The 9,863-nt window shown below is 40.8% G+C and overlaps 1 long non-coding RNA gene across 1 annotated transcript; it reads right to left on the bottom strand.

The window, feature by feature from the left end:
* Positions 1–1,768: 1,768 nt before the first annotated feature.
* Positions 1,769–6,468, bottom strand: LOC129626176 (uncharacterized). Its single transcript, XR_008701802.1, has 2 exons — positions 6,359–6,468; positions 1,769–2,448 (listed from the first exon to the last, which is right to left on the bottom strand). It is a non-coding gene; the product is annotated as an uncharacterized LOC129626176 (long non-coding RNA).
* Positions 6,469–9,863: the final 3,395 nt, after the last annotated feature.

Here is a 9,863-nt window from a genome sequence, read left to right on the forward strand (position 1 = left end):
TGGGTTAGCTTCTACAGTGGGAGAACCTCAGATCTGCTCAGGGGACTGAAATACTAGAGTCAGGGTCGAGGTTCTCCCCTGTCATTTGTGCACCTTGCAAAGACATTCCTAGCTTCTAGCGTTAGTGTCCCTGTAGTAGCAGGCTGCAGGAGCGTGTGATAAATGACTGCCGCATTCCTGTCCTCAGCTCCACTATTGACTTTCTATTCGAACTAGAACCCAGGCCTACTTTGAGAGGGGTTAGGGTCCAGTGTTTCCAAACTGCCAAGGGCTACGGCAATGCGAGCTCTGTCAGAGGTAAGAAAAGAGCAATTGGTTGGATTCTTCAGCTGCTGCGTGGCCGCACAGCTTCCGCGCCTCATGGAGAGCATGAGGCTCCTTGTGGCCCTATTTTGGGTACGCAGCAACACGCACACAGAGTGTCTGTGTTCACTTATTTACAGGCTTATGTACACTAGAGCTCTCCTACAGAGCAAAGACATGTGGATGTGGTTTTGCCTTTCCCTATGAATTTGGGTCTCTTACTTCGGCCCCAGCCCCGGGGAAACAGCCCCTGAGAAAATACTTACAATAAGTCTTTTGTCCATCAGCTGGAAAGCGAAGTTCGCAGAATGCAGGTAAATGAAGCCTCCCTTGTGGAAGGAGAGGCAGCCAACTGGTGTGCGTTTGCAAGCGTGTATTTGGAAGGAACGGGTTAGTTTCTACAATGGGAGACGTCCAGATCTGCTCAGAGGACCAAAACTCAGAGTCAGGGCTGAGCTCAGTGTCAGGGCCGAGCATCTCGCATGCCATCTGTGAACCTTGTAATGACATTCCTAGGTTATAGTGGCATTGCCCATGAAGGAGCAGGCTGCGGCACTGCGTCAGACATGTTCTGGTGCATTACTCAGGTCAGCTCCACTATTTCCTTTCATGTACATTTTGGTCTCTAGGCCCAGTATCAAGGGGTGCACACAGGGTGTTTTCTCGCAGGATCCAAGAATGTTCCAGACAGTCCTAGGCTCACTAGCTGTTGCTAGGTCGCACATTATGCTATACTTATTGTTAACAGTAAAAATACTATTGGAGCTCTAATTATTTTTTTTTCTTTCTACTTGCAATGCTAGTGATAGAACCAAAGGCTGCTATCTATATCAAACAAGAGAAACATAAAGGAAACTAAACAATTTTATGTAATCACATTGCCGTGGTCCTATACAGTAAACTAGAAATTCAAGGGACATGATTTTTCTGAATGCAGAAGACTCCAGTTTCATTCCTGGGTCTGGAAGATTCCCTGGAGAAGGTACAAGCTACCACTCCAGTATTCTGGCCTAGAGAATGCCATGGACTGTATAGTCCATGGGGTCACAGAGTCAGGCACCACTGAGCCACTTTCACTTTCACATGCGAATATTATGTAAAAAAAATGTGGTAACAGATCTAGAACCTTTGGCAAGCTAACGAATGAGTAATCTAAATATGAATAATCAACTTTGTCCTGCATGGTGATTACCGTCCAGTATTTGCTTTGAGAGCAGTTGAACTCCTCATTATTAAAGAGAAATAATCCTTTCCTCTCTGAAACATTTGTGAACCATTCAGTTGGGTGTGGTGAATAAAATACTTAAGGATCTAATACATAAAAATGCAATAGACAAAGCACATTATATTTTCGCTCCCTTTCTCAAAGGATGGAATATTTTGTATTTGCCCTGATTTTATGTCTTGACTTCATGCACCATTGTATAGTGACATTTTTAGTTGAAATACAGTAGGACTAAAAATATTGATAGAATACTAATAAATCATGTTGGTATGTGTGGTTGTCACATAGGATTCACAGGAGATTTAAATTCACAGTTGTCAACGTAAAGGATTCATGCTATTTAGCTTCTTCATGAATCTATACCACAAAGGAAGAGCTTTTCGCAACATATTTCACTGAGGGAACTACCAGGATGATAGGCCTAATATTATGTGTCAACTCATGGATTTCTAAGCATTGCTCACAATACAGATCTGATTTTCAACATCAGGGTTCTTTCAGTGTCCTTGAACAGCATTTGTTTTTCTGTTCAGTTCAGTTCAGTTCAGTCGCTCGGTTGTGTCCGACTCTTTGCGACCCCCATTGAACCGCAGCACGCCAGACCTCCCTGTACATCACCAACTCCCAGAGTTTACCCAAACTCGTGACCATTGGGTCGCTGATCCGCTGTCGTCCCCTTCTCCTCCTGTCTTCAATCTTTCCCAGCATCAGGGTCTTTTCAAATGAGTCAGCTCTCCAAAAACTGGAGTTTCAGCTTCACCATCAGTCCTTCCGATGAACACCCAGAACGGATTTCCTTTAGGATGGACTGGTTGGATTTCCTTGCAACCCAAGGGACTCTCAAGAGTCTTCTCCAACACCACAGTTCAAAAGCATCCATTCTTCTGTGCTCAGCTTTCTTTATAGTTCACCTATATATTCTGTATACAGAAGAAAAACACTCATGAGTATAAAACTTGTTCACATAAAACGAGTGTATGAATTGTTATCTTCCCAACCCAGGGATCAAACCCACATCACTTCCATATCCTGCACTGGTAGGCAGAGTATTTACTGAATGTGCCGCCTAGGAATCGATACACATTTCAAGAACCACTGCCATCAGCTTCTCCTGTTCATGACAGAAGTAGGAGAAAGAACGCTGGAAGAAGTACCCGTAAGCATATTATTTAGTCAAGGAACTGTTGTTATGCTGGATACTCCAGTTATTACTGGGACAAGTCAGTTCCTCCAATGATGATCGGTATACCTGAAAAATTCTTAGAAATTCATGGGATGTGATGTCTATATGATCAATGTGTTCATCTTATGCTACTGCTTCAGGTAGACCTGCTTCAGCATGAAGGACTGCCCTTGAAGGGATGCCTACTATTCCAGCTCAAGCAACAGGTACTGCAGTGCAGATCACTGTCCTTTGTTGAACAGGATCAGCAGTTTGTCAACATAGGTAACACGCCAGAGCAAGCCTTGGGATGCAACTCTGAAAACAGGCTAGGCCCTCTTTTTCCCAAGCCCTGCGATAAAGTACGAATCCAAAAAAGAAAAATAGCAACGATTTTGTCAGGACTTCCTCACTTTTTTTTTTCTGGATGGCAGGAAGCACACACTGAGGCCAGATGACTGCAGGATTTAATTGTGAGCTAACATTGGCTGGGGTGGAAGCTCATCACTCTAGGAAGAATGTGGCTCAGCTAAACCGTTTGACGTTCATTTACTTCATGTACATAGAGTTCCATAATCCTTCGTTAAGGAATTCAGTAAGTTGTACTTCCTTACACCTTCACCATCTCTTGGTTTACACGAATGTCAATTCCTAGTCCAGCACTTATTTATACAACGAGTGTTACAGGTAGTAATAGTGCATAAATGATGATGAGCAATGACAGGAAGTTTATTTCTTCTCTGTTTGACTTCTCTACTTTTATATAACCAAGCAGTGAAATATACTTACGGATGTGAATAGTTTAGTGGCATGTAGAAATACATAGTGTTGGCACAATAATTATCAGGGTATCATGTCTTTTTCATATATTCCTTTGGAGATTCTGTTCCATTATACGTTATCATAAGATATTCAATACAGTTTCCGAAACTATAGAGTAGGTCCTTGTGGTTTCTTTCATACATAGTACTATGTAGTTGTTAATACTTCAAACAAAAACTGGTACACAAATATTCATAGCGACCTTATTCACAATAGCCCAAAGGTATAACCCATTCAAGTGTCCATCGGTGGGTGAATGAATATGCATCACAGGGTATATTCAAAAGCTTGAACAGTATTCTACCATACAAAGAGATAAACTGAAATGGTTCTGCCACTGCACAAGACACTACAGAAATTACTCCAAAACTAACACATGGAACAAACAGATATTTCACTTCTAATTCATGCTATGTACCCAAAAGGTTTGGAAAAGGGGGCTGAAAAAATGCATATTGCTGCAGTCATAGTCACAACAGCATGATTCACACTGGCCAACAAACGGAGGCAATCTAAGTGTCCATGGACAGCCAATTCCATAAACAAACTGTGGTAGACACACAATGGAATCTTTTTCGGCCCTTCAAAGTCAGTAATTCTGACAATGCCACAATGTGGACGAACCTTATGGTCATTATATTAAGTGAAATAAACCAGACCAAAAAAGGAGAAACGTTCTGTGATTCCACTAGTATGAAATATCCAAACAAGTCAAGTCCAAAGCCAGAAGAAGCAGAAAGTGATTCCCAGGGATCGAAGACAGTTCATGTTTCACAGAACCCGCCCAGTTTCCCTTGGGGAAACTGACTTCTCATGACATCTCCAAAAATAATTGGAAGCCATATCCAGTCAAATGAATGTAGACATAATTTTATAATGTACACCAACCTCACTCAAACTTCTCAACAGATAAAAGGCAAAATTGTATCTATGATACCTCAGCTTTGTTAAAAACTGTATCTACAGTACCTTAGTTTTGCTTATGAAATTTAACCAAAACAAAACAAAACACTAAAGTCTATCCAAAAAAGGACATAAAAATTATAACATGAACTTTAAAAAATTACAAATTTAAACTGTGAAAAACCTCATTCACAAAACTTAAACACAAGCCACAGAAAAATATATTGACAAAATACATATATGATAAAGGATCGTACTCCAAATATACCAAAATATCTGGAACAAACAACCTCATTAAAAGTGTATAAATCTGAACGCCTGGCCAAAGAAAAGATACAGATAGTAAATCAGCATATCAAAATACTCAAAATCATATATCATTAGGAAATTACAATCTAAAACAGCAGTGAAGTAGCACTGCACACCTATTAGATCCAGTAAGCTCAAAAAGGGGAAGGGGGCACGGGGCTTCTCTGGTGGCTCAGTGGTAAAGAATCTGCGTGATGATGCAGGACACTCAGGTTTGATCCCTTACCCAGGAAGATCCCACCTGCCAGAGAAATTTAGCCGGATTTTTCCACAGCTAAACAAGGCTCACCTGTGACCTGAACACTACACGTCTAGCACTTACTAAACAGCTTTGAAAAAGTGTCCAGACAAAAAATATCACACAATTATACACAGCAGCTCTACTTCTAACAGTTAAAAACTTTCAAATATCAGGATGTCTTCGGGCGATGACTGTGTAAGCAAATTGGGATACATCCAAAGTGAAGGGGAGCATATGCTACCCCAAAATATACCACTTCAGCATGAGAATTAGCTGGACCTAATTAACTTTCTTTTCTTTAAGAGGACACATGCTCATCTCTGAAACCCAAGTTCAAGATGGCGCTCCTGTGAGTCACATTTACAAGAGAAATCTCATTTCAAAGGAATCCTCGGTATATACCAGATAGAAGGATGACAGTCTTGTGAAACTTTTTTTTTTTTTATCAATAGGGAAAGCTAAGATGTAAATCTGTACAACAACCATACCCTGCATTTCCTTTGGTTTTATTTTTATTAAACATAGATTTTTTTTTTTTTTTTTTTTTTTTTTGTATTTGGCTGCACCAGATCGACCTTCGTTGAGGCCAGCCAGATATCGTTGTGGCATGGGAAATCTAGTTCTCAGATCAGGGATTGAACCTGGGCCTCCTTCTTTGGGAGTGTCCAATCTTAGCTACTGGACCACCAGGAAGCCCCTGATTTGGTTTAAGATGACGATGGTATCTAAGGTGATATCTTGGGCCATTTCAGTCACTGACTCAGTTTCTTGAGTTTCTTCAAAGCACGCACAAGGTACACATTATTAAACCGGTTTGCAAAACAAGGAAAGGTAGTTCATACTACAACACTGTATGCTTACAAATATCTAAATGGTAAATGGCATGTTATTTATTTTTAATTACTGTGCAGAAAAAAAAGAATGCAGGATTCACACATTTTACAACATGAATAAACATTAAAACCATTTTTAGTGAAAAATATCCATATAGAAAAGGCCACACAGATCCCATATTCGCCGTCTACTTTAAATCCATCACATTTGTCCAAATCACTGAAAATCTCAGTAACATTCTTAAAAAAAAAAAAAGATGGGAAGAAAAATTATATTCATACAATTGAACAATTACTGAAAGGGAAGTGGGGCTGTGGATTGCATTATACTGTAGAAACCATATGATGTCCTGATTTTGGAGACTATGTGCAGGTTCTGCAGGAGAATGCACCCATTTTAGATAAAACACATAGACTGTTTTAGATGATGTGGCAAATGTGAGCACTTTTTCCCTTTGCTAGAAGTTTTCTGTACATTTTACCCGGAAAGGAAATTATGTTTCAAAACAAACAAGTCAGATGAGACAGGCATGAAAATTTTCTATAGAGTTCAGACTTACCCAGGTGAAGTTCAAGGAAAGCTGTGATGCTCCACTGCCCTTGAAGGAGTCCAAATGGAATGAAGAAGTACTGTGGGAAGTCTATTAGTAACCACCATGCTTTGGGTCTGTGGGAGAAATAGATTTTATAAACAAAATTTTCCCCATAACTTCACAAAAAGTTGTTAGACTACATTCAGTAAAGTTTAAAAATTTCTGATCAATTGACAATCATATAAAATACTACAACTTACAATCCCAATCAATATACAAAATTCACTTGCATTTGTGTACACTAATACCAATCAGAAAAAAAAAATTAAGAAAATCCCACTTATAATTGCATCCAAAAGAATAAAATATTTAGCAACAAACTTAATCAAGGACATAAAAGACCAGTAGTCAGAAAACTAGAAAGCACTGATAAAGAAACCAAAGAAAAGACAAATAACCAGAAAACTATTCCACGCTCAGGCACTGGAACAATGAGGAATTAAAATGTCCATTGCAAACAAAGCCATCAACAAATACACTGACTGAAATCACAAAATGATATTGAATTCCCTTTTTCACAGAAACATAAATACTCCTACTAGTAGGCTGCTAATATTGTACAGGACCTTAAAGGGCCAAGAAGACTGAGAAAGAAGAACACAGCTGGAGGCATCCTCCTCTCCGAATTCAAACTACAGCACGGCCCTGTAGTAACCTCCACAGTGAGGAACTGACAGGAACACAGACACAGGGACTCCAGGAGAGAAGAGAGAGCCCTGGAATGAACACATATGGATGTGGTCAGTTCATGAAAATGAAACCAGGAACAAGCCAAGAGGAAAGGACAGTCTTCTGAAGAAACAGGGACAGGAAAACTGGCCACCTACTCGGAAGAACATCCGTGAAGGTCATCCTCTAGGCCATCGAAAAGAAATCAAACTGAAAACCCGCCATTTGCACATGGAGCTCTCCCCCCCAGCCCCAACCCCCGAGTCTCAGAGATGGACCTCCAGTCAGTGCTCAGCTGGACACAGGAAACGTCTACTTCGTCCTCATTTTCCCCTCTTGCAGCGCCTCCCTGCTGGAGGGCACTGAGGCAACCCCACTCCTCTCAGCTGGGACGCAGCCCCATGACCCTGGAGCCCGAGCCCTGAGGGGCCTGAGGAGACAAAGCTCCCGCCAGATAAGAGCGGGCAGCCCCGTGCTCACAGACCTCAGAGGGCTCACCCACAAGCAGCTCTGCTGTGAGCACTAAGGCTAGAAGCCCCAACTGAAATGGAGCACAATGGCTCCATGACCCTCCTCAAAACACGGTTAAGAAACAGTCAGAGCCTGGATGGAACGCAGCCCTAAAAAGGAACACATTTGAGTCCGTTCTATGGAAGAAGATGAACCTAAAGTGTATTAAACAAGCAAGTCAGTCAGAACGAGAAAAACATGGAATTGAGAAGGATGAGTCTGACGAATCTGTTCACATAGCAGCACCGGAGATGCAGACATAGAGGACAGACTTAGGGACAAGAGTGGTGAAAAAGAGGGAGAGGGTGAGATGAATGGAGAGATCAGCATGGACGCCAACATTTGTAAATAGACAACCAGCGGGAATTTGCTGTTAGGACTCAGGGAACTCAAACTGGGGCTCTGAAATAACCTGGAGAGGTGGAGATGGAAGGGATGTGGGAGGGAGATTCCAGAAAGAGGGGACGTTCGTGTGGATGTATGACAAATTAAACTGATATTGTAAAGCAGTGATCAATCAACTAGAAATAAATAACTGTTTAAAAAATAGAGAGCGATGAAATGAACAGAAGCACAAACATTGCAACTAACAACGGAGTTCCATTTAAAAAACTATACAATTTTAGAAAACAACAAAAGACCTACATGGCCTTTGGTCTGGTGATGAGTTCTAACACACAACAAAAAAGCCAACTTACCTAATTAGGAATATACATTATTTCAAACATTGACTTTTACAATTTTATACATTTACTCTGAGAAGGACCTTTTTCCAGAGAACCAAAGGACACTCTGTTAAATGAACCAGTGACCACCCAACCTTGCCAGGCAACAGAGAAGAGAAAACACCTTCAGGAGTCATCTTACAACAGGAGGTCCTGGTAAGGAACAAGGAACTAACAAGCTCCTACCAACCAGGATTCTGGAGAGGTCAGCAAGAGGTCAACAAGAGATGGGAGACTGCAGTCCAGAGGTCCTAGCAACTTCCACCTAGCAACAAAGACCCAGCATAGTCAAAACGAATTCAGTGTTACAAAAAAATAAATAAATAAAAGGACAGAAGTTCTTTGAACGCATGACTGAGATTAGGGGTGAGGCAGTACATATATGTGCCAGGATAATCTTAAAGTACAAGAAAGGAAAGAAAGTAAAGACAACTATCAAGCTGTCCAAAGTGATGAAAATGAATGATTACACAGTTTTATCTGTATACACTAGCAGATAATAATCTGAAAAGGAATTAAAAAAAATTCCCTTTCAATAATGTCAACATGAATAAATTGCTTTGCCATGGATGTAACGAGGATGACAAGACTGGCACACTGGAAATTCTACACCATGGCTGAAAAATATCCTGAATACATGGACAGATATTCCATAGTGATGGAAAGACTTAAGATGGCAATACCATGGAATGCATCTTCAATCTGAAATGAAGATTCGATATGACTTGATCATTCAGAGCTTTTGTGTCATCAAGTGTTATTAAAGGATAAAAGGGATAGAGAAAGCTGCTGACATAGACTTGCGGCGGGGTGGGGGTGAGGAGCAGTAAGCGTACCCCCTGCTGGTCTTTAGCCAGATGTTATACAGCCCCTAGCATTCTGCTAAGGAAAAAAAGGCAATGTCTCAGAGCATGGCACCAGGCCCCCTCACCCACGACATGCATTGAGATAACATGGGAAGCAGGTGAGTCAACCCAGGCAAAAAAATGATTGACATGAATCTTGAAGAAAGGCAGATTTCCAGGCAAATATATCATTTCCTTAACATAGATTAGGAGAACAAGGTACGAGGAAAACATACTGTTTTTTTCAAGTCGCTTCTGAGCCTTTTGGGGAAACCGACCTGAAGCAAGAGTCTAGCGGAAATACATAGGATATTAACATCGCTTAAGACAAACATTTCCTTAGGAGAAAATGCATTGCTTAGCTCAAGGTTTGTCTGGGAAATTGTTAAACATCAGGAGATGGCTCCGAGCTGGATTTCCACACACAAGAACATCCATGCAAAGGACAAGCCTGCATAGCCCATCTGCCCCAACCCACAGCCAGCAGAATTTCCAAGTGACCTCCTTAGGCCTTCCCCAAACTACAGGAGCACCTCTGGGTTTCCTGTTTCCCTCATTTTTCAGACTCTTTTCTTAAAAAAAAAAAAAGAAAAACAAAAAACTAATAAAAAAGCATACACATTTCTTCATATAATGCCACAGTGGAAGGAAAACAGGCCTTCAATATTTAGACCTCAATTTGCTTTATTTTTTTTTTAAATTACACCACATAATATAAAATTT

Source organism: Bubalus kerabau, chromosome 13, assembly GCF_029407905.1.
Source record: "Bubalus kerabau isolate K-KA32 ecotype Philippines breed swamp buffalo chromosome 13, PCC_UOA_SB_1v2, whole genome shotgun sequence".
NCBI classification, from domain to species: Eukaryota; Metazoa; Chordata; class Mammalia; order Artiodactyla; family Bovidae; genus Bubalus; species Bubalus kerabau.